At 37.3% G+C, this 22913-nt stretch overlaps 2 long non-coding RNA genes across 2 annotated transcripts; one reads left to right on the forward strand and one right to left on the reverse strand.

The window, feature by feature from the left end:
• The first annotated feature begins 580 nt into the window (after positions 1-580).
• Positions 581-4172, forward strand: LOC110864334. Its single transcript, XR_002549791.2, has 3 exons — positions 581-1699; positions 2843-2926; positions 3962-4172. It is a non-coding gene; the product is annotated as an uncharacterized LOC110864334 (long non-coding RNA).
• A 16442-nt stretch (positions 4173-20614) lies between these two features.
• LOC118479664 lies at positions 20615-20857 on the reverse strand. The gene is made up of 2 exons (XR_004859881.1): positions 20803-20857; positions 20615-20727 (listed from the first exon to the last, which is right to left on the reverse strand). It is a non-coding gene; the product is annotated as an uncharacterized LOC118479664 (long non-coding RNA).
• Between the last annotated feature and the right edge of the window lie 2056 nt (positions 20858-22913).

The following is a 22913-nucleotide window of genomic DNA, read 5'->3' on the forward strand; positions in this document are numbered from 1 at the left end:
ATCATAGTCACCGTAATAATTTTTGATGTATTTTAAAATTTTAAATATATTATACTATTAATATAAAAAAATAATTTTGTATTTTCATAGTATATAAATATGAATAATGCCATCAAAGTTTATATTTAGAATGAAAAGTTTATTTTTCAAATAGTAATGCTATAAGAATGAAAAAAATACTAAAGTATAGTTAAATGAACTTAAAAGTTTTCGGGTATACATTTTGGGTAAACGGATATATATAGTTTCGGGTAATCGGGTCGGGTATCGTCTAATCTCATACCCGTCCCATACCCGCGAAATATTTTTTCCATACCCATACCCGGCCCAATACCCGTCCCAAATGCTTCGGGTTTCGGGTATACCCATCGGACTCGGGTATTTTTGTCATCCCTAATTAGGGTGTAAGGGTGCTCCCTCGTGGGCTCTCCACCTCGTAAAAGGGTTAAACGGATCAATTAAAATATTATTGTTTTGGTTTGGGTCGAGTTGGGTCAGTTAAAAAATGCTTTTAAAAAAGTAAAATATCGTACATCAAGGGCCAGTTTTGTCGGGTAGTTCGGGTTAGTCCTCTTTGACACCAATCAATCCATGCTTAAGCATATATACAAGTGATCAAGCAATTCTCAAATCTATAGAACATGTAATGAAGATCCAACAAATTATCATAATTAAACAAACTAGTAAGTAGTAACCTATCAAATCTCCAACTTTGTTTCCCCCTCACTCTCTTCTAATAAACACATACACTTCATCGGTTGATGGTTCGCTTCAATCACATGATTCTAAGAATTACCCATAACAGTCATGGGTTAAAACTTGAATTCAGCCACAACAACCCCAACGAAGGTTTTTTTTAGATGAAAACTCGAATAACATCTGAGAAAGAGCAAATGATTTCTTTTATTTCTTCTGTTTTGGTTTCAAGGATGGAACCCAAAAGAGTAAGCTAGAAGGAAGCATCGAAAACATCTCAAGTAGATCATACAACCTAAAACTTACCTCTATTTATAGCTGGAAATAGATTGTTCACACGGACCCGTGTCATCCATCTTCTTTGTCTTCATTAAATGAGCTTGTCAGTCCGGATGCTTGCACGGCCCTATGGCCATTGTACTTGCTGTACTATCCAAGATTTGCATATATGAGGGTTGACAACGGCCTGTGTTCATGGGACACGGTCCCATGTCTCTTGTCTGCTTCTATTTATCTTCTTCTTTCTAAAATCTTGAGTGAGGCACGGCCCCATGCTTGTCTTCTGATTCGTTGTTTTTGGTCTTGGGGTGAAGCTCGGAGGGTTGGTTGTAACACCCAAAAACGGGTTTGGTAATTTAGAACCCGGTTAAGATAAAGGGATGGGTAAAGTACCGTTAGTAGTAAAAGTGAACCCATAAACAAAATGACTAGGAATGAATTTGCCTAGTGGTATCATGTATATAAGTAAGAAGATGAGGAGTTTTAGTCCCGTATATAATCAAAATGAAACATGAGGGACCAAAACCGTTAAGATGGAAACATGGGTTCTATTTATGAAAGATAAAAAAACATAAACACTTTCGTGTGTTCTAGAAACAAGCAGGAGCTTCATGAGAGCTCACAACCCTAACTTTTATCTATTTCATCAAATTGAAAGGCAAGATGAAGCTTAAATTCATAACCAAGCATGGATTAATGATCACCCTCACAAGGGGATCATAAGGTATGTCTTAAAATTTAGATCGGTGATTATGCACGAAGTGGGTTATGTTGGAAATAGCGAAATTGTATGAAATTGAGTATGAGTATGTGTTAAAATCATCATATAGGTCTTGGGTTATGAACGATTTGGAGTAATTTGATGTTTGGAGGTGAAACCCACTTCTAGTGGTGAAGATGGCGACATGGGTGTGTCACCCATGTCCAATCCTTGTTCAAATCTTGTTGTGCTATGTTGTATGTAATGCGTTCTTGTTAGGTAGATTGAATGTGATATGAATTTGTTGATGTTTTTGTGTTAATTGATGATTGAAAGCATGAAGTAGGAAGTAAAGCATGAAACACTTGTACATTATGCATAAATTGTGGTATGCACACCAAGTGTTTGATTAAATGCCTAGGTGAGATTAATAGATGAAATGGTATGCAAGTAATGGATGAAATCGTATAATATGGGGATATGATGTATTTGATGATAAATAAACATGAGAAATCTATTTTTAGATGGAATTCATGTAGGATTTAGTTGGCCATGTTATTTGGTAAAAGTATGCATTAGAATATTGTACTCTATGTTGGAGTGCTATGATGTTTACTACATGTTTGAATAATTGCTTAATCAAAATTGATAAGTAAAAGTACTCTAAATGTGAAGCATATGAGATCATTAGAACAGGATGAAGTCAGAATGATGTTGGGTTGTTAAGCATAGGTCATGGTGTTAGTTGTAGAATTATGTTACTAGAATGAACGGAATTGAATATGTTTGGTGTGTGCATATAACTAGATGGATCATGTGGTTGTATAGTCTACTATAATGACATGGATGTATGAGGTTAAGTCGAAAGTTCATATGATAAATCGTTGACTTTCTGAAAGTCAACTGTGCATAAGTAGCAATGTTAGACTTTTTGTCACAATTGTAATGTTATAGAAAGTCATATGATGCGTGTTATATCCATATGTGTTATATGTGATGACGTGATGAATTATATGAGTTTGAAAAGATTGACTTGTGGAAATATGCCTTATGCTTGTTAGAATTGACTAATGAAAGTCAAATGTGAAACGTGAATTTGATATGATCGTTAATATGTACAACCATGTATGCTAACAAGAATGTGAATGCAATGACATGAGAGTATAGGGATCATGTCAAGATGGATGGAAGCATGGATGGCTAACGAGTCAAAAGGAGGCGAGGAAACGGATGCGAATACGGACACTTAAGGTAAGTGATCTCCGGAATCACTTCTTATTTATAAATGAAGTTTGGTATGTTGTATATAGAGAACCATGTAAGAAGTTACAGGTAAGGGTAAGTACCAAGGTAAGTTCATGTGAACTTTGTCTATCCTTAATGTAAATTAGGTTGATAGTCTCATCATGTTACTGGAATGTTCATTATGTTGATGGAATGTTCATCATGTTATTGAAGTGTTCATCATGTTAATAGAATGTTCATCATGTTACTGAAATGTTCGTCATGTTAATGTAATGTTTATCATGTTACTGGAATGTTCATCATGTTGATGGAATGTTCATCATGTTACTGAAATGTTCATCATGTTAATGGAATGTTCATTATGTTACTAAAGTGTTCGTCATGTTAATGGAATGTTCATCATGTTACTGAAATGTTCGTCATGTTAATGTAATGCTCATCATGTTACTGGAATGTTCATCATGTTAATGGAATGTTCATTATGTTACAGAAATGTTCATCATGTTAATGGAATGTTGTTCATCATGTTTGTTGGAAGTTAGTCGGTTATGTTTAATTGTTATTGCATTGATTTATGTTGATATGTTTGTTAGGTAAGGCTCCATTTACAGATAAGTGAATGTGACTTGTATGTATGTATGTAGATATGGAACTGTAGCGTGTGTAAGTAGTGTGAACTTGTATGTATGCACATATGAATAAGATACGTATGAATGTACTTAGATATATGAAAGTGTACAGACGTGTTGTAATCTAATGATTGTAGATCACTAGTATACGTATATGTGAAGATGTGGGTTTTCAATATGTTTGAGATTACGTATCCCTAACCATGTTACTATTGAGAATGAAATGGAGTGCAGGTATGGGAACGCCGGACTCTTGAGGAATTGATGTCGGACTCGAGTAAATAAAATTGAGAGGATGTTTCAATGGAATACCTTACGTAGTTAGAATGTGATATAGCCTTTTAAGTATATGTATTAAATTATATATGATGTCACCACGTACTAACGTGTTGGTTATATATGGTGATCGCAGGTTAGTCAGCTATTCATGATGGACAAGTGAAGGAGGGTCGAGTTGAAGATCATGGATTGTACGGGAAAGTGGTCCCGTTGTTTGTAATTATTTGTTAACATAGTTACATTAAATAAATGATGAATGATGTATTTATGTTAAAAGGGTTGACCTAAACGGTATTCAAGTATGTTAGACTAGTTAAAAGAAAGAAATTTTACGGTTCATTTTCCGCTGCGTTGTTTTGGGTCAAATCATGATTAGGGTCTTACATTGGTATTGTAACATCCGTCAAAACCGAATCTCCAAAATCCGACCTGGATTGCAAAATTTGGACCAAATACACAGACATACCTGTAGGGACCCGCGCGATGCGACGGCGATGGCTACAATTACAATGTGGTTCTTTTTTTTTAATTTATCAATCCTCTTGTTATATATTATATTGTACGTTTGCTAGTTTTCTTATTTGCAACACCGATATAGCCTATGTATGTCATGATCCTTAAGATCTCTATTAAATAATAACAAACACATGTGCTAATGAATAAATTGAAACCGGTGATATAAACCATTAGTTCACCTTTCAATTTTGGAGTATGTAGTCGTCAAAATTAATATGCTTTCTTGTAAGTTATTACTCAAATGTTAATTTCTTGGTTTAATTTTATGTTCCAAGGTTAGTATATAAAAGTTGACCAGGCTTAAAGACACAAAACAATATCAGTAATTTAAAATTAATAAATATTTGAAAAAATGCATACAAAGAGAACATGCATACACACAGGATTGGGAATTGGCCAAGAATAAAGTAAAGTATCAAATCAGCACAAACATTATTTATAAGGGGACTGGGGGTGGTTCGTAATGGAGTCCCCATCACTCGTTATTCAACATAGCACACCGCCGCCACTACCAAGTTCAAGGAGTGATAGAGTTAACGCGTGGAAAGGATCAGGCGTGGAAAAAGGAATCAAAAAACGTTGGGCCTTGAATTATTTGTTTGGGCAAATTATGAAAACTGTTATTTTAAAAAAACATAATTCTTTTTTAAAAAAAAATTCAGAAAACTGTTATTAAAAAAAACAGAAACTGTTTTATAAAAAATTCAGAAAACTGTTTAAAAAAATTCAGAAACTGTTATTTAAAAAAAATAGAAACTGTTTTATAAAAAAAATTCAGAAAACTGTTATTGGATGTTTGTGAGTGATAGAATTTTTGGAAGTGATGACCACCGCCACTCAAAAAAGCTTGTGAGTGATATAATAGTGGTTGATAACATGGCAGAACTTGATTGGATGTTTGTGAGTGATAGAATTTTTGCAAGTGATACCACCCCCACTCCCCTAATATAGCCACATAAATGAAATTTGAATTGGATAGCATAGAAACATCAAATTAATGGAAAATTTAGTCTGAACAAAATGTTTTTTCTACCATGAGTTAGACTCACAAACAAATATACCTCATTGACTATTTGACTCAATGAAAATTGAGTCAAAATCACACAAGCTCATGTCCTGAAGGTGTTGACTTTGGCTATACATGTGTCATGATAAGAACTCTGTACCGGCAACCAATTCTCTCAGAATTTCGTCGGTCTTCCTTAACGTAAAAGAAGCGGGCTTTCCATACAACTCACATCTCGTTTTTACCATAGTTACAAACTCTGCAATCAGTGTTATATCAAGCACTTTAGATCGCACATATAATTATCAATCATCAAATAACAACACACTGTGTGGCTGAAATAAAACTATTACATAATAAGTCAAAGGTTTGACCTGGTCACATGTAAATGTGTCTATTTGAACTGTGTTTAATCCCAAACGGGTCAAAACGCCTCAGGCTACATAAGGCGCTCAGATTTGTGCCTCAATGTGCCTCGCGCCTAGGCGTGCCTCATGAGCACTTTTTTAAACCAAGGTTGCACTTCGGAAGTTTAGGCTGCTTGTACCCGTTCAAAACCCGAAATAGTAGTCCACCCGTTTAGAACCGCTACTAGCGCCCCAAATTTTCCACCAGCATGCAAAATCTGCGTAGTTTGATGTAAAGTTATCAAAAAGGGTAATATGTGATACTTTACAGTTTATAAGTTATTAGTGTTGGGCCAAGGGGTGTTCGTGGTCCGGTTTGGACGATATTTTTAAGTTTACTAGGTTTTTGATAATCGACGCGTTGCGACGAACTTCTTTTGTTATTTAGTCCGTGTTTACATGTGTTTTGAAATCACTACAAGCGCGTTGCGCACGGAACCGCTGACAAAAATAAAAAGAAAATATAGAAAAAAACACTAAAAGATAACCAAAAGAAAATCAACCAAAAAGTTGCATGGTAATGATGTTGTTTGTATGAAACCCGTGGTCAGAGTTGAACAAATGTTTATGCGTACCGGTATCGAATTTCCCAAACCGAAATATCTTAAGTACCAATTCGGTACCGACTTTTGGCGTTCCTGGTACCGGTTCGCTACCGTTTTTTACGTTCATATACCGGTAGTAACCGGTATTTCCAGTTCCAGTACCGAATCGGTATCAGTTGGCACCGAACTCATCCCTACTCGTGAAACTAAAAAAATCATTAAAAGTTAAAGAAAATCAACAAAAAAGGTTGCACGATACCGTTGTTCATACAATACTCGTGATCAAGGATGAGCGAATAGTACCGGGTAGCAGTACTGAATTTCCCGAACAAAAAAAAATTTCAAAATCAATTCGGTACCAAGTTTTGGTTACCTTTATGTACCGATAACAAAACGGACCGTACCGACATTTTCGATACTAGTATCAATTGTCACCAAACTTATCCAACTTAAAAAGTAAGGAAAACAATTAGTATTATTCTATTAAAATAATAAAAGTATTAAAAATACATATATATTACTATAATATTTAAAATACTATTCAGTGGCTTCTATTTTTAATATATAGATAAAGATAATTTCACTAATATCGAATCAATTTTCATTTTATTTTTATTAAATTTGAACAAATTTAAAATATTTTAATTTGCTAAACTGCGTGTACACGCGGGCTCTAACCTAGTTATATATATAGTAATGACTTCAAACCCAATTTCGTTTTAAAATAACTGGGTTATGTTTGAAACATCCTTGCAGATCTATCCTTGCATGATCTACGAGCTCACCTAAATCTTTTCGTGCGATGAGATTTTGATTCCTTATGTTTCATTACGCTTATATACTCGTTATATGCAGGATATCGAATCAAATCTATATATATACCAATCAAATCTGTTAATTTCGTATAGATAAGAGACCCAGTCGACCCTCCGAACATTTACGCCCAGAAACTCCTACTCGAATCACGGTTTGATATGTTTCTGCAAGTTACGGTTCGTCAATTATGCTTTGTTATTTAGTTCAATTATATCAGGTGAACTTTTGCTGTTGATGATTCAGTTTTTTCGGGGGTTATATTCTATACCTCCTCAAGGTCTTGACTCTTGAATATCCTCTTTTTGTTTAGTTTGTATTAAAGTTATAAGACCTTGATGATATTTTCGACATGTTGATCAGTTCTGTTTTAAGCATAATGGAAAACATGTAAAGATACCTGTTACAGCAGACAGTGCAATGGAGAATCCAGTCAGAGATGCAGCCATTGAATTCGACATCTTTGTCAAGGTGATCTGGTTCTTCCTTAGGGTGCTAACTAATGATGGTGATTATGAAAATCGAAAGGGTATGGGTTATGGAGAGGAGGCCGATTTTGACGTTATGATAATTAGGATATGTGTGTGTGTCTAACCTTAGAACCTCTACATAAGTTTGGTTATTGTAGTATATTTTTTTATGTTTCAAACATGCAGCACAAAATATTGGTTTCGTTCGTGCTTGAGCTAGTAAATTGGTGCCGACAAAATCCTTCAATAATCGTGAAGCACAAAAGCTAATATTATTTATCATATGAATTCAATCTAGGGATGGCAATTGGTCGGGTTTGGGACGGGTTTAGGTAATCCCAAACCCAAACCCGGTTAGATAAGCTTATCCCAAACCCGTCCCAAAACCCGTCGGGTTTCTAACGGGTAAATATCCATCGGGTATCGGGTATACCCATCGGGTATCGGGTATACCCGCGGGTTTCGGGTAAACCCATTAATTTAAAAAGATTACCCGTTGGGTATACTCATCTCAAAACCCATTGGGTATTTATCGGGTAACTACTAACCGGTTACATTTTGTATTGTCATTATAAAAATATATATCAAATAACTACAATGTCTACGGAATAGAATACCTATATGTGTAAAAAAATGGATGTATCATATATATACATAGTAAAAAAAATATACAAGAAATTATATCGGGTAAACGGGTACACTTTATCGGGTAATTGGGTCGGGTAAACGGGTATATCACTAAATCCCAAACCCGTCCCAAACCCGCGAAAAAAATAAAAACTATTCCCAAACCCATCCTGTCACACCCCCAAAATACCACATGCGGAAACCCCCGCAAGGCGTGTGACGAACTAAGATCCAAGCCACCAATCACATTGAACTCATAAATGTATTTAAATAAAACTTTCATTCATTAACATAAATTGTTACAAATGTTACATGTCATTCATTGTATACAGCGGAAGCATAATTCATTTGTTAAGTATTTCGCAAACCATGTGTACATAAACCATTAAGCTTGTATGGAGATTCTTTGTTTCTCGACCCATGACCACTCCAGCCTTCCAAACAGCAAGTTCCACAAGATATAACCCTATAAACCTGCAAGCATGCAGACAAGTGTGTCAGACGACGCTGGTGAGTTCAAAGTTTTGTTAACGCGTTTAGTTACCAGATGTGTGTTTAAAACAGTTCAACATTTTGTTTTGATGTTGTTATTACTCGATTACCGTATGTGGCGACTAGATGTGAATGCCCAACCCCAATGCCTCCATTTAGGCATTGGTCATGAGGTCAAGGTATCAAACAACCTTGATTAGATGTAAGGGGTCTTATATGTACACGATGAGAATGCCCAACCCCAATGTCTCTATCAAAACATTGGTCATGCTTTAAGGAAATTAGTTCACGCCCGTCCTCCCCGGTACGGTGTGAGGGTGCCAAACCTAATAGCGCTATCAACTTATAACCTCGTTGCCTCCCCGGCAACTATCGGTAGATGTATGGGGTCTTACATGATTTATACTGTGTTCAATAGCCAACATCCCAAATAAACAGTTTACCCAGTATTCCCTTTAGAAACGTTTACGAGATGTCCCAAACCACCGGGACGCATGCTTAGAAAAGAGCAGTGAACTCACCTTCGGTTTGCTCGGTTAGACTAAGTGCTTGTTTAACAGTTAACCAATCAAATCCTACCGTGTTAACAGAGACAGTTAGTTCCATGAATTCACGCATTTATTCACATGTAATGCTCAAACAGTAACCATGAAACATATATTGTCACGTATGTCATGCAAGTATCCTGATCATAGTTTATTCACAATACCAGTTAACATAACACACCAATTCACATTCGAATCATATGGGTTTCGTGTTGCCACATCACTGACTAACATCACAATGTATTATTTAGACTCGACCCATTCCATAGCTCCCAAACCAACCGGGCCAGCCATTAAACCCGTTCGGCCCACCATAAAAATAACCCAGTTCCCTTTAGATGATCGGTTGGGTCGTTCAACTCTTTCAACCCCATCGGCCTAGTACATAAAGTGTTTTGCAGCCCACCTTTTAATTATCCTATTTGATTTAGGTGGCCCGATTACCGGATCTGGTAACATAAATAATCCACTATCATGGAAGGCCTACTAAATAAGCACATAATTATTAACACACACTTAGTTAACACCAACATATAACCCACTGTTATGTTTTATGAAAATTATGGGTTGTTTGATCATGTCCCTAGTGGATTTCATTGTACTTACCCAAGCCATGGTACCCGACCCATTAAATCAACCCAACGGATCAAACTACTGGATTTGTTTCGGACCCCCTTTCTATCATTTAATCCACAACAAAAACATTAGCAACCCAATTATTCATATTTCTAATTAGCATTAACCACATGACAAAGTTACAACTAGTCATTTATTTGGATCACAGGATCATGATGATTCCTGGAACGAATTAACAGTCTGACCACCAAATCATATGCTATCAACTAATATGGATCTTAACCATCATCATCGAGCAATTATGTATTCAATTTAAATCTGATCATAACATGCTTTCGGCCAACACTATAGACGATCAACAAGCATACCCTCGGTCAGCATTATGAACAATTAACAAGCATACCAAATCAATTAACTCAAGTAATTCGTATCAGGTCACAATAATCATAGCCACAAGTTTTATGTCAATCTCATGCTCTAGTTTACTAAATCAAGTCATAACCAATGATTAGCATAGATCTAATGATTCAATAACACAAAAAGTTATAATTAACTAACCACAAAAACATTCGCTTCGAATCACGCGACAACAGCACATGAAGTTTGTATTCGGTATCCCTGCACTCGTAATCGTACCGGTACTAGCACACCTTAATTCACAGTTATTGTTTTTCAACTAAATTAATGCCATGATCATGTATTCTTAAATCCTATACGTACTCTCGCATGTGCATCAATCATGAGTCTACTTTCTAGCACACAATTAAATTAATAGGGAGTGCAATACAAAAGGAAGGATGTACATACCGAGGAGGTGTAGAAACACATGCTAGATTGTAGATTGAACGTGGGGGGGCTCCACCAAATGGTTGGGCAGCCGTCAATATCAGGTGGAGAGACATGAGGGTGCTAGGGTTGCTATCTCATCCTATTCTAAGATTATAAAATTTACCCACAACCGCCTATAAGGGTTTATGTTCGAGTGATGTGGCTGGGCCTATTTGGGTTCCGTTTTGGGCTCCAAAGAACTGGGCCGAGACCCCTTGTCCACGAAACACCAACTTTCGCCGGGATTGGTCTTTTGTCGGGGTTTAGGTTGTGAGACGAAGGGCATTATTATTAAACTCTAGCTATATAATTTTAACACTTAATAGTATACAATTAAAATCCACCAACCAATTAACATAATCCCATACACATAAAACTCTAATATTTCGAACAGTACATACACATTACCAAACCTAACACATTGCCAACAGAGATTTCGGAACAGGTGAAACATAAAGGAAAGAACTTGAAGTCTTGGGTTGTCACACATCCCAAACCCGATTAACCGACCCCAAACCCGTCCTAAATGTGTCGGGTTTCGGGTTTACCCAGCGGGTTCGGGTTTGATTGCCATCCTTAATTCAATCATATCTAATCTAATCTAAATATTAATAAAAACTCCATTTAATGCCATATGGCACTCTTGATGACTGTCGTTAGGGTCAATCAAAAACCTAAATAAGCTACGTAGATAGCGTAAGTAGGGTATCGTATCCACGGGGAATTTGTGGTTAGCGTTAAAAAATTAATTAAAAACTAGAATTATCTAACTATCTAATTCGGGGGTTTGCTTGTTTGATTTGAAAGAAAACACGATTTGTCACGAAAAGTGTTATCAAGATGAGAAGTAACCTCCACCCGGAATCCCGAATACCCGTTTTAATATAAAAATCCGTTTTCTGATTCAAAACACCACATAGACATGACCTCGGAATTAATGAATTTGATTAGTTAATAGGGATAGTTTTTAAGATTCACTATGCAACCTAATAACCCGTTTGATTGTATCAATTACCCACCAATTTACCAACCCGCTAACAACGCAAGTAAGTTGCCAATACGCTTAATAAACGACAAGTAATTCAAACACAAGAAACGTTTACCAATAATCCAACACAAGTGGTCAAGCTGTACCAGTTTACAAGAATCAGAAAAACAAATAATTATGTCAAACCGCGTAAACGTTCATCCGGGCAGAAGTCACCGAAAGATTTAGCCGCTCATGGTGATCTTCACAGCTTCGGTTGTCATCCCGAGTTGATCCGACTTCATTGATTGGCTTGAGAGAATGATGAATGCTGATCAAAATCGTTCCTCCTCCCCCTCGGTGACGGCTGCGATTAGAATTAACCCTTCTCTCTTGTTCACGTAAGAAGTTGCCAAGCCCATCTGCGGCCCAATAAGCATGCTGATGATAATTGATTTTGTTATATTCAAAGTCCACGTGAATGTTCCCAACAAAAAGAATAGAATTTAGGCATTAGCCATTTTATAATTCGTCCACTAATATTCACCAATGTTGGCCGTGAATTATTTTTCATCAAAATTGATTCCTCCACATTCGTATATATGGCAGCCCTTTTGAATTGATATGATATAACATATGTCAGCCCACATTAGAATATTTCTCCTTTTATATTACTTCCGAGCGTAGCGGAGAAAACACAAGCCACCCCCGCGTGTAAATGAGTTTCTTCCGTTTAAAGTCTCGACCCAATCTTTGAACTCGCTTTCTGGTGTTAACTCTTTAAATTACCTGTTTAAACACAACCACACCAACACATTATAAGTAACAAAACTAACACGACTTAACGTATTTAACTAACTAATAAACGACACAAACTATATAATATACAACTTATTTTAAACCGACATCACATCCCCACACTTATCTTTTTTCGTCCCGAAAAAATTATCTGCAATGGAATCACAATCAGAACATCGACATCTAATATATTCGTTTAATTTATTAACAAATTAAACCACACGTTAACCAGGATTGCAGGTATTCGGTCCACTTAAACCCAATCGCCAGCTTCTGAGCCCTTATTCACGATCCATTTAAATTCAAGTAATTATAGTTATCTATGGATCTCACACTCAAAAGACTACAACGCCACCTAATCCCGTTTCAAGCTTATGAGATTAAAAGATATTAAATCCACCGTCTTATATAAAAAACTCTTATATTATTCCGATTAAACTTTACGATGGATAGATGGATGATATTGTGAGCTTTGCATGCTTTTATATACGATCAGTTTAGCGGACATACGCCACACGAGTCACCATCCCCATGGTTAATGCCATAAACTTCACGTTTTTTTTTTTTTTTTACATGTGCTCAAATGGATGGATGGAATTTTTTTTAGGCGCCACACTGTTTCGGATTTGTTTTCACAAAAAGAAACAGGTGTGCCAATTTAATCGGAAAAAACTTATAAGTTTTTTACTTATGACGTACCTCTTATACTCTCCACAGTTTCAGTTTTGCCATAGCTTCTAAGGCGAGAACCCACAAGACTCTTAATTTAAGGCATTTTATATCAAGCCTAAGGAACTCATCAACTAGCTGGGCCTACCCACGTATCCTAAGTTAGACGTGCGACTGACCGTTTATTACCTCTTATATATAGTAATTAAATGCCAACGAACTGATTATACCTATCATCTTCCATTTTGTGCAAAAACCTCTCGAAACATTTTCTATTTTTTTATTTTTTTTTATTTTTGATTTTTTTTACGACACGACACAACACGACACTAAGACACAACTAGACAGACGCAAGTCTCCCCTCCCCACACTTAATTCCTTCATTGTCCTCAATGGAGCAAGAAACTATTGACACACTAAAAATATAAATACAACACAACGATAAATGGAACAGACTCCCCTGATTTGACGCGGTTGAATCCATGTGAGCCTTGTTCCACTGCAACCGTATAGCATTTCATTCGCGGCTGCTTCAACATTGGATGCTTGTCTTGACATAACTCGAATCACTTTCGTCCAAATGGAGATTGAATATGGACAGAAGTAATCGAAACCTGCAAAACAAATCTCACAAGCTCCAAAAAAAAAAAAACAAGCTAAACGGTTAGTAAACAACGAGAAAACGAGTGAAAAACGAGATTCGGATGGCGTTAAACAAGACTGGGCAATAAAAACTTGATTTTCTTTCGGCCCGCACCCCATTCGCACGTGGCGACATACTCTTCAAATCCTTCCGCGTGTCGCGAGTCTGCACTAATTGCCTTTTATTTTGACTCGAGCCCCCGAGTATCGACCGGCCTACATTCCAAGTCGCGTTTCGTCGCAATTTGAGCCCAACATCACAACTCAATACTTAACCCCATCAATACTTACTTCCTGTTTTTTTTTTTAACAACTCTCAGCTCAATCATCAAGTTTTCTCACAATTACATACAACTTCCACTATTCAACAAAATCACATTAATCCCAATTTTAACATAAGTTGGACCTAAATCCAGCCTATCTCAATATACTTCTTGCATTCTCTCTGTGTTCAAACCTATCTTCCACTCATCACTTTCAATACCCTCTCATAAGCTATATTCTTTAATTAATTCAAGAATTAATTCATGTAAAATATGCTCAGAACATATAACAATCCAAATTTACATACCTGAATTCACGATTTGAACTGAGAGTTAGACGAAACATAAAACAATACGGCTCAACCGGTCGGTGTTCGGTTGCCGGCCGATGTTCGGTTGCCGGCCGATGTCGGCTTTCAACGGTGGTGGGTAGGTGGGGTATGAAAGTAGTCGTCGGCCGTCGACGGAGGTGATTATCGGTGGGTCACGGTGGTAATTGGACGTGAGGAATAAGCTGGATAGAGAGGTGGTCGCCTGTGGTCAGGGTGTTCTCCGATGAGATGATCGGAGGGCAAGGAGGTGGGAGATGAGGTGAGGGTGGTTCTGTTCGCCGGAGAAGAAAGAGAATAGGAGAGAAGTTTGATTGTCTGATCTGTAAAGGAGTTTGGTGGATTTTAATTTTTTGACTTTTTGACCACTATGCTAGGGACACGCGGAAAAAAGAGGGGGTTTCTCCCGCGACACGCGTGTGAACCATTTTTACAGCAGAAAATCTCAAATTTTTGACTTAGAAGATTTTTTTTGTTTTTATATATTTTCACCAACTTCACCTCCAAATGATTTTATAAATTCAATAAAAACGTACCTGAGGCTCCTTTCTTCATGAATTTCCTTCTCCGAATCACCTCGTTTTCCTGAAACACTTCGAAAATATACCGAAACAACCGAAAATTGTGCAAAAATGCTCAAAAATCATTTTTTCGGGCCTATTTTTTTTATGTAATCTTATAATCACTTTGCCCTACCCCCAAAACAAGTGTGCATTGCCCTCAACTGCACTAGAGCTTAACCAAACCTCCTCGAACTTCCCCACTCTTGAACGATTGCACGGTTAGACACAAACTAAACTAAACTAATACGAAAAATAAAATAAACGACAAACCTTAGGCTGCCTCCTAAGAGCGCTAAGTTTTAGATCTTCAGCCAGATCATACCTGCAATCTTCAAGGTGGTTCAAAGATCGGCTCACCTCCAGACTTCTCTAAATCAATTCGCTTCGCATAGTCTGGAAAGTTCGCAGCTTCATAACAGTTATGATCGAACTCGGCCTCATCGCCTCGAGCATTTCCACCATCAGGTGGTTTACCTGCTTTTCCTCTTTTCTCCACCTTCACTTTTTTCACCGATTCTTTGTTTGTCTCTTGTTTAGACCTGTCAAGCTTAATACCAATCTCATCAGTAGCAACTGCTTCATCTGAATTAATAATTTCGTAAGTAATAGATTTGGAATAAACATTAAAAATCAACTTACGGTTTTCAAAACTCATCGTAATCAATCCCTCTCTGCAGTTGATTTGAGCATTGGCAGTGTGCAAGAAAGGACGTCCCAATATTACCTTTTGTTGCTCGTTCGTCCTCGTTGGTGCATAATCCAACACCAAGAAATCAATCGAATAATAAAACTCACCAAGCTGGATCTTCACATCCTTAACTACCCCACGCGGTTTCTTCCAAGTATCATCTGCTAGGATCACCTTTCTATCAAAATCATGCAACTGTCCGAACTCGTACTGATCAAACAAGCTGCCTGGCAGAATATTCGTGCTCGCTCCGTAATCCAACAACGCCTTGTGAATTTTCAGCTTTCCCACTTTAATCGGCACATGCGGTGCTCCTAGCTCATTTTCCTCACTTTCGTCACTTATACCTGCAACTACTTGGGAAGAAGAAGTAAGATCTGTGTTAACAATTTTAGAAACAGGAATGGTACTTACCGAATTAACCCTTGCGTGATGTTGCGGATTCTTTGTAGTGTCACTCGGTAACTTCCCTGGATCTCTTCTCACCTCCTTTACATCAACCGCCAACTGAGCAACTTGCTTTTCTAAGGATTGATATGCTTTAGCTTGCAATTCTTGATCCTTCTTGATTTGTTTCAGCATTTCCATTACCTCGCTATTGGAAACTTCGCTTTGATTGTTGGATTTGCTTTGATCTTGGTTTTGTTGGTAGGTCCTTTGATTTCCCGGGTTATAGACTCCTTGGTTGTAATTTTGATTATAATTCGGCTGTCGGTTTTGATATTGTTGGCTCCCCTGATTTGGTACCTGAAAAGTCGGATTCAACTGATTAGAAGTATTACTGTACCTAAAATTGGGATGGTTACGCAAACCTGGATGATATGTGTTGGAATTCATATCATAATTCTTTTGATCACCATACACCATGTTCACGTCCTCCTCAGCTGCTACAAACTGACCCGGGCATGCATCCAAAGTATGACCCAACTCGCCACATGAATCATAAACCGGAAAGGTTTGCGCCGCATGCAATGCATCCCGTCCACCAAGACCCTTAAACCTCGCCAACTGGCGTTCCAACGCCTCCTTTTCTCTCTCTAGCTGAGCAACCCTTGCATTAGAGGCTCCCGCACTTGATGGTGCCACAATCGGATACTTTTTATTCCTATCCGACTGTGCTTGCCTCTTTGAATCCGCTGCAACAATATCCAAGTAGTCCCAATCCACATCCACATGATTTCTCAAAAAGGTACCCCCAGTGATAGCCTTAATATCCCGTCTATCCTCATTTGAAATCCCATCGTGGAATGCGGTAATCAACTCCCATCTTTGAATACCGTGGTGAGGACAATTACGGATCAATTGATTGAACCGTTTCCAAGACTCGTAAAGAAGCTCACCCGGTAATTGTTGGAACTCTCTAATTGCTAATCTCCCCGTTTTTGTTCTTTGCGGGGTATAATATTCATCCAAAAATTGTTGCTGCAGCTCTTGCCATGTATAAATACTAGCATATGGCAAAGATGTAAACCAATCCCTCGCAGCATCCTTTAATGAAAACTGAAACAACACCAACTTAACCTGATCTGTCGTGAACCCGTGTCCAGCAATCATGCCACACACTGCCTCAAAATCTGCTATATGTGCATATGGCTCTTCATTACCTTTCCCGTGAAAGGTAGGTAGCATGTTCAGAATATGTGGTTTTGCTTCAAACGAACGTTCCACATTACCCGGTGCGACTGGCATCACTATCGGCGATGCATGCTCAGCAATGTGTGGCCTGAAGTGGCTCTCAACCCCTCGAATATTCGGATCCGGAAAACGAGGATCTCTTTGTCTTTGGCGAGGTGCAACCGGTGCCCTGTGAACCTGTGGTGGGGTTTGATAAGCATCTACTCCCCGTGGCTGTCTCTGTTGCTGATACATCGGTTGATTGCGATTAACTGGCTGATTTTGGTACCCAGCTGGATACCCCATATACCCATCGTTTATCCCCCACTCCTCGTCTCCATAACCATCATCCCATGTCTCTGTTCTTGCCCTATTATCCACTTGGTCAAACATAGCATCCGACCGGTTCGGGTGTGGCACCAGGTTTGGTTGATTCACGGTCCGTAAAGGATCGGGTTGTGGTGGTAATCGGCTTTCTAGAGAATAGAGTGGTCCACCAATAAAATGAAATTCTCCAGTTGGAGCAGAGATTGGTTGGGTGGTCGTGCTTGATGATGGTGCAGTGGGTGTAGACTGTTGTTGTGGTTCAGATGTGAATGGAGGCGGTGGCATTGGTGGCAGTTCAGTAGTTGATGTTTGTTGTGGTGTTTGCTGTTGTGGAGTGGATTGGTTTTCTGATGGATTCATGGTGTCTTGAATTGCTTTTCCTTTCAAAGCTGAACGAAGAAGCAGATTCTGGCGTGCGGTCTTTTCAATTTCGGGATCGAACAAGAGCGGAGAGGATCTTCCTGAAAACCGAGTATGCATGCAAAAAGATCACCTGCACACAAGTAAACAAGAAAACAAAGCGTAATACCGAACAAGACAAAACGAAACAAAAAGAAATATTTTTGGATTTTTATGATTTTTTTCAAAAACAATAAAAGAAACTACTACTACTAAACTAACACTAAGCGCACGAATTCCCCGGCAGCGGCGCCATTTTGATGACTGTCGTTAGGGTCAATCAAAAACCTAAATAAGCTACGTAGATAGCGTAAGTAGGGTATCGTATCCACGGGGAATTTGTGGTTAGCGTTAAAAAATTAATTAAAAACTAGAATTATCTAACTATCTATTTCGGGGGTTTGCTTGTTTGATTTGAAAGAAAACACGATTTGTCACGAAAAGTGTTATCAAGATGAGAAGAAGTAACCTCCACCCGGAATCCCGAATACCCGTTTTAATATAAAAATCCGTTTTCTGATTCAAAACACCACATAGACATGGCCTCGGAATTAATGAATTTGATTAGTTAATAGGGATAGTTTTTAAGATTCACTATGCAACCTAATAACCCGTTTGATTGTATCAATTACCCACCAATTTACCAACCCGCTAACAACGCAAGTAAGTTGCCAATACGCTTAATAAACGACAAGTAATTCAAACACAAGAAACGTTTACCAATAATCCAACACAAGTGGTCAAGCTGTACCAGTTTACAAGAATCAGAAAAACAAATAATTATGTCAAACCGCGTAAACGTTCATCCGGGCAGAAGTCACCGAAAGATTTAGCCGCTCATGGTGATCTTCACAGCTTCGGTTGTCATCCCGAGTTGATCCGACTTCATTGATTGGCTTGAGAGAATGATGAATGCTGATCAAAATCGTTCCTCCTCCCCCTCGGTGACGGCTGCGATTAGAATTAACCCTTCTCTCTTGTTCACGTAAGAAGTTGCCAAGCCCATCTGCGGCCCAATAAGCATGCTGATGATAATTGATTTTGTTATATTCAAAGTCCACGTGAATGTTCCCAACAAAAAGAATAGAATTTAGGCATTAGCCATTTTATAATTCGTCCACTAATATTCACCAATGTTGGCCGTGAATTATTTTTCATCAAAATTGATTCCTCCACATTCGTATATATGGCAGCCCTTTTGAATTGATATGATATAACATATGTCAGCCCACATTAGAATATTTCTCCTTTTATATTACTTCCGAGCGTAGCGGAGAAAACACAAGCCACCCCCGCGTGTAAATGAGTTTCTTCCGTTTAAAGTCTCGACCCAATCTTTGAACTCGCTTTCTGGTGTTAACTCTTTAAATTACCTGTTTAAACACAACCACACCAACACATTATAAGTAACAAAACTAACACGACTTAACGTATTTAACTAACTAATAAACGACACAAACTATATAATATACAACTTATTTTAAACCGACATCAACTCTATCCTACAATCTCTCATTTTTATTTATATTTTATTTAATAGATTTAATAGATTAATAGAAGTTAATCAAACTCAACTCCTTCAATTTAAATTTTTAGAAACTTAATTATCTTTGTCTTTTATCATTTTCTATTATTATCGAAATTGTAGTTCATTATATTGATTACGTACAAGTTTTCTATACTTTAAAAGAACAAATCTTCTAATACACGATTTTAAAGAATGTCACGTGTCAACATTATATCATCCCTAAAAAATCATTTCTAATAAAAATTGAATTTTTTTTATTTTTTAAATCATGTTAATATCGTGTAATGAAAATATTGCTTCTTTTAAAATCGTTACCTTAATATCCGCTCCTACTTCAAATATATTTTTAATTTATAATTATACTTTTGTGTTAAAACTTACTAAAAATAGTTAAATTCTATTATATTTATAAGAGTAAGAATAATGATACTTTTGAATTAAATTACCAAAAAAAATTTGCAGAATCTATGGATTTTTAAATGTTTGAAACAAACTTTGAGTTACTATGGAGAATTATCAAATGTAAACTGAAGTATGAGTTTAAATATTTTTAACATCTAACCATATTACATGATTTAACACTTTAATCTTTTTATTAAAAAACTTTTACCTTTATCAATACTAGTGGGAAACCCGTACGTTGCATTTGGCTCGACAATTTCCATTTGTTTTATATTAGGTTGTGAATCACTTAAAAGAATTCATTTTAAAAATACTCCACTCTTTGGGCCTTGCATATTTGAAGAAAATATTATTTCTACTTCTAGGAAATGTAATCGCTAATTACTTTCTCTTCAAAGGTAATTGTAAATAAAACAACTAGTACGCTCAAATCACATTAATAAACCAACCCTGCAACACGGCGAATCAATTCTAGTTTAAATAATTAAACAACATCCTCAACATTGAATCCCTCAACATGCTCATCAGAGTTATATATTCGAAATAATTTGTTTGAGCTAATTTCACATGATTAATAAAGTTTTTCCTTGATGAAAGTTCAAATTATGGATATAGCATTTGTTTGGTAATTCTAACTGTATATTATGCTTTTTCTTATCCATGTTAGATTTTATTCGAAAGGCTTTATACATGTGCTTTTTCAAGTACATTTTCTTCACTTTTTTCTCCCTTCGGTCCCAAACGTTGTCGTTCTCATGGGTATTTAAGTAAATACCAAAGGTGTTTGGAAAGAACAGGGGTTCCTGGGTGCCCAATGGGATGCAGAAGACCAGTTACATTGTGTTCAACAATCTCTTTTGTACCTTCTGCATCTGTTCCAAGCACCTGACCAACAAACACAAAGGGTATAACAGTAATTTTCGTTATTTATACATAACTAAGCTTAAGAATTTATCATACCGGTATACCAAATGCCATTGCTTCACTTGTTACTCTTCCAAATGTTTCTCCGATCCTGTGTGGTCATTTAAAAAGTTATAAATAACTAATGTGTTGATTATGATTAACTGTAAATAGAATTTAGGTGAACTGTCAACACACTGACCCTAACTCGGTAGCTAATTTTGTTTATTTGACCGTCTTACAATAAAACAGAATCCAAATACACCAATTCACAATTGTAAAATTTGATCTTTTGTCATTGACTTATTTTCTTAACAAAAGTTTCTTTTCGAGCATTTTTTCGGTGGTGAATGCAAACACGTTGTCATGTTCCCGCCATTGAATGGTCAAGATACTGTTTTGTAATCATTTAACAATTATAATACTTAAAACTGCATGATTTAAGGCAATATGAAAAAGAGGTCTTACCAATCCATGATGCACAAACAGCTGAACCTGCGATAACAAGATCTGCTTTCGAGGCCGCTTTGAAACTGAGTTTATCTTTATCTTCAACAACTTTAATTCCTTTTCTAGAAAGTTCTAGAAGCAATCCGCCTCTTCTGCCAAGAGCAACTACATAAATTGTGGCTCCACATAGCTCCGGTCATTGAAAACTCATGAAATATCAAAACTGAAGGAAGATGTGCAGCAAGCTAGTCGTTAAATAAGTTGGCGCCTTAGGCTGGGTTCAATACTTGGTTCTCTAGACCAGTAGTAGTGGTTTATTTATCTGTTATTTTATTTATGCACGTTTTAAGTTTGTTTTGATTCAGTTTTTATTTGAGTTAATCTTCCCTGAAAGATAGGTAGTCTGTTAGTGGGAGTTGTGAACGGTCATGTGATCGTGGGTCTGTGTGTCTACCTATATAAGGCTTGTTTCTTCTGAATATTATTATCAATTAAGTTTTGCTTTGATTACCTGATCCATAATCTTTCAATTGGTATCAGAGCAAATCAATAGATCAGATCAAATCGAGTGTGAGAGAATGAGTGAGGAGAAACTCAAGATCCCTAAGTTTGATGGCCACTTTGACCACTGGAGTGAGATAATGGAGAACCTGCTGAAGGCCAAGAAACTGTGCAGTCTGATCGATCCAGGGTTTGAGGAACCACCTGTTGGTATTGCTCAAAACGATGCTCAAAAGAAGAAGACAGAGGAATTGAGATCCAAGGATCAACAGGTAAAACACTACCTGTATCAGGCTATTGACAGACCCACATTTGAGCAGATTCTAGATAGAAAAACAGCAAAATCAGTGTGGAATTGCCTCAAGAAGAGATATGAAGGCAATGCTAGAGTGAAGAGATCCATGCTGTAGAAGTTGAGGAGGGATTTGAGGTATTGGAGATGAATACTTCTGAATCTGTCAGTGAATACTTTGCAAGGCTAATCACCATTGCTAATCAGATGAGAACAAATGGTGAAAACATAACAGATTTGAAGATAGTGGAGAAGATTCTAAGAACACTTACAGAGAAGTATAAGTATGTTGTAGTGTCCATAGAGGAGTCTCGGGATGTTGATAACATGACAATTGACGAGCTACTGAGCACTCTGCTTGTACATGAGCAGAAGTTCAAGAGGGTGGTAAAGATCTCAAAACAGATGTTAGCGAGCCTTGGACTGGTAGAGGAAAAGGTAGAGGAAGATCAGGTGGTAGAGGCAGAGGGAGAGGAAGGGGTAGGGGCTCCTTCTCTAAGGAAACTATTGAGTGTCATAACTGCCACAAGTTGGGACACTTTGCCTATGAGTGCCCTAGTTCCAAAGAAGCTAACTACTCTAATGTAGAGGGAAGAGGAGATATTGTTGATGGTGCAAGATAATGGAAGAGAGATGATCAGAGAGGAGATAGTTGAGATACTAGATGAAGAAAAGGTTCAAGCACTTGTGATGAAGAGTGGCGATGAAGACAAGGCGTTCACTTGGTTCCTGGACTCAGGCTGTTCAAACCATATGTGTGGTGATAGAGGAAGGTTCACCAGTCTTGACACATCCTTCACTAGGACTCTCAGACTTGGTAATGATACAAGGATAACTGTTGCAGGCAAGGGTCAGGTGAAACTAATGATAGAGGGTACAAGTTATACTCTTAGCGAGGTATACTTTGTGCCTGATCTGAAAAATA

The sequence above is a fragment of the Helianthus annuus genome, chromosome 6, assembly GCF_002127325.2.
Source record: "Helianthus annuus cultivar XRQ/B chromosome 6, HanXRQr2.0-SUNRISE, whole genome shotgun sequence".
In the NCBI taxonomy this organism is placed as follows: Eukaryota; Viridiplantae; Streptophyta; class Magnoliopsida; order Asterales; family Asteraceae; genus Helianthus; species Helianthus annuus.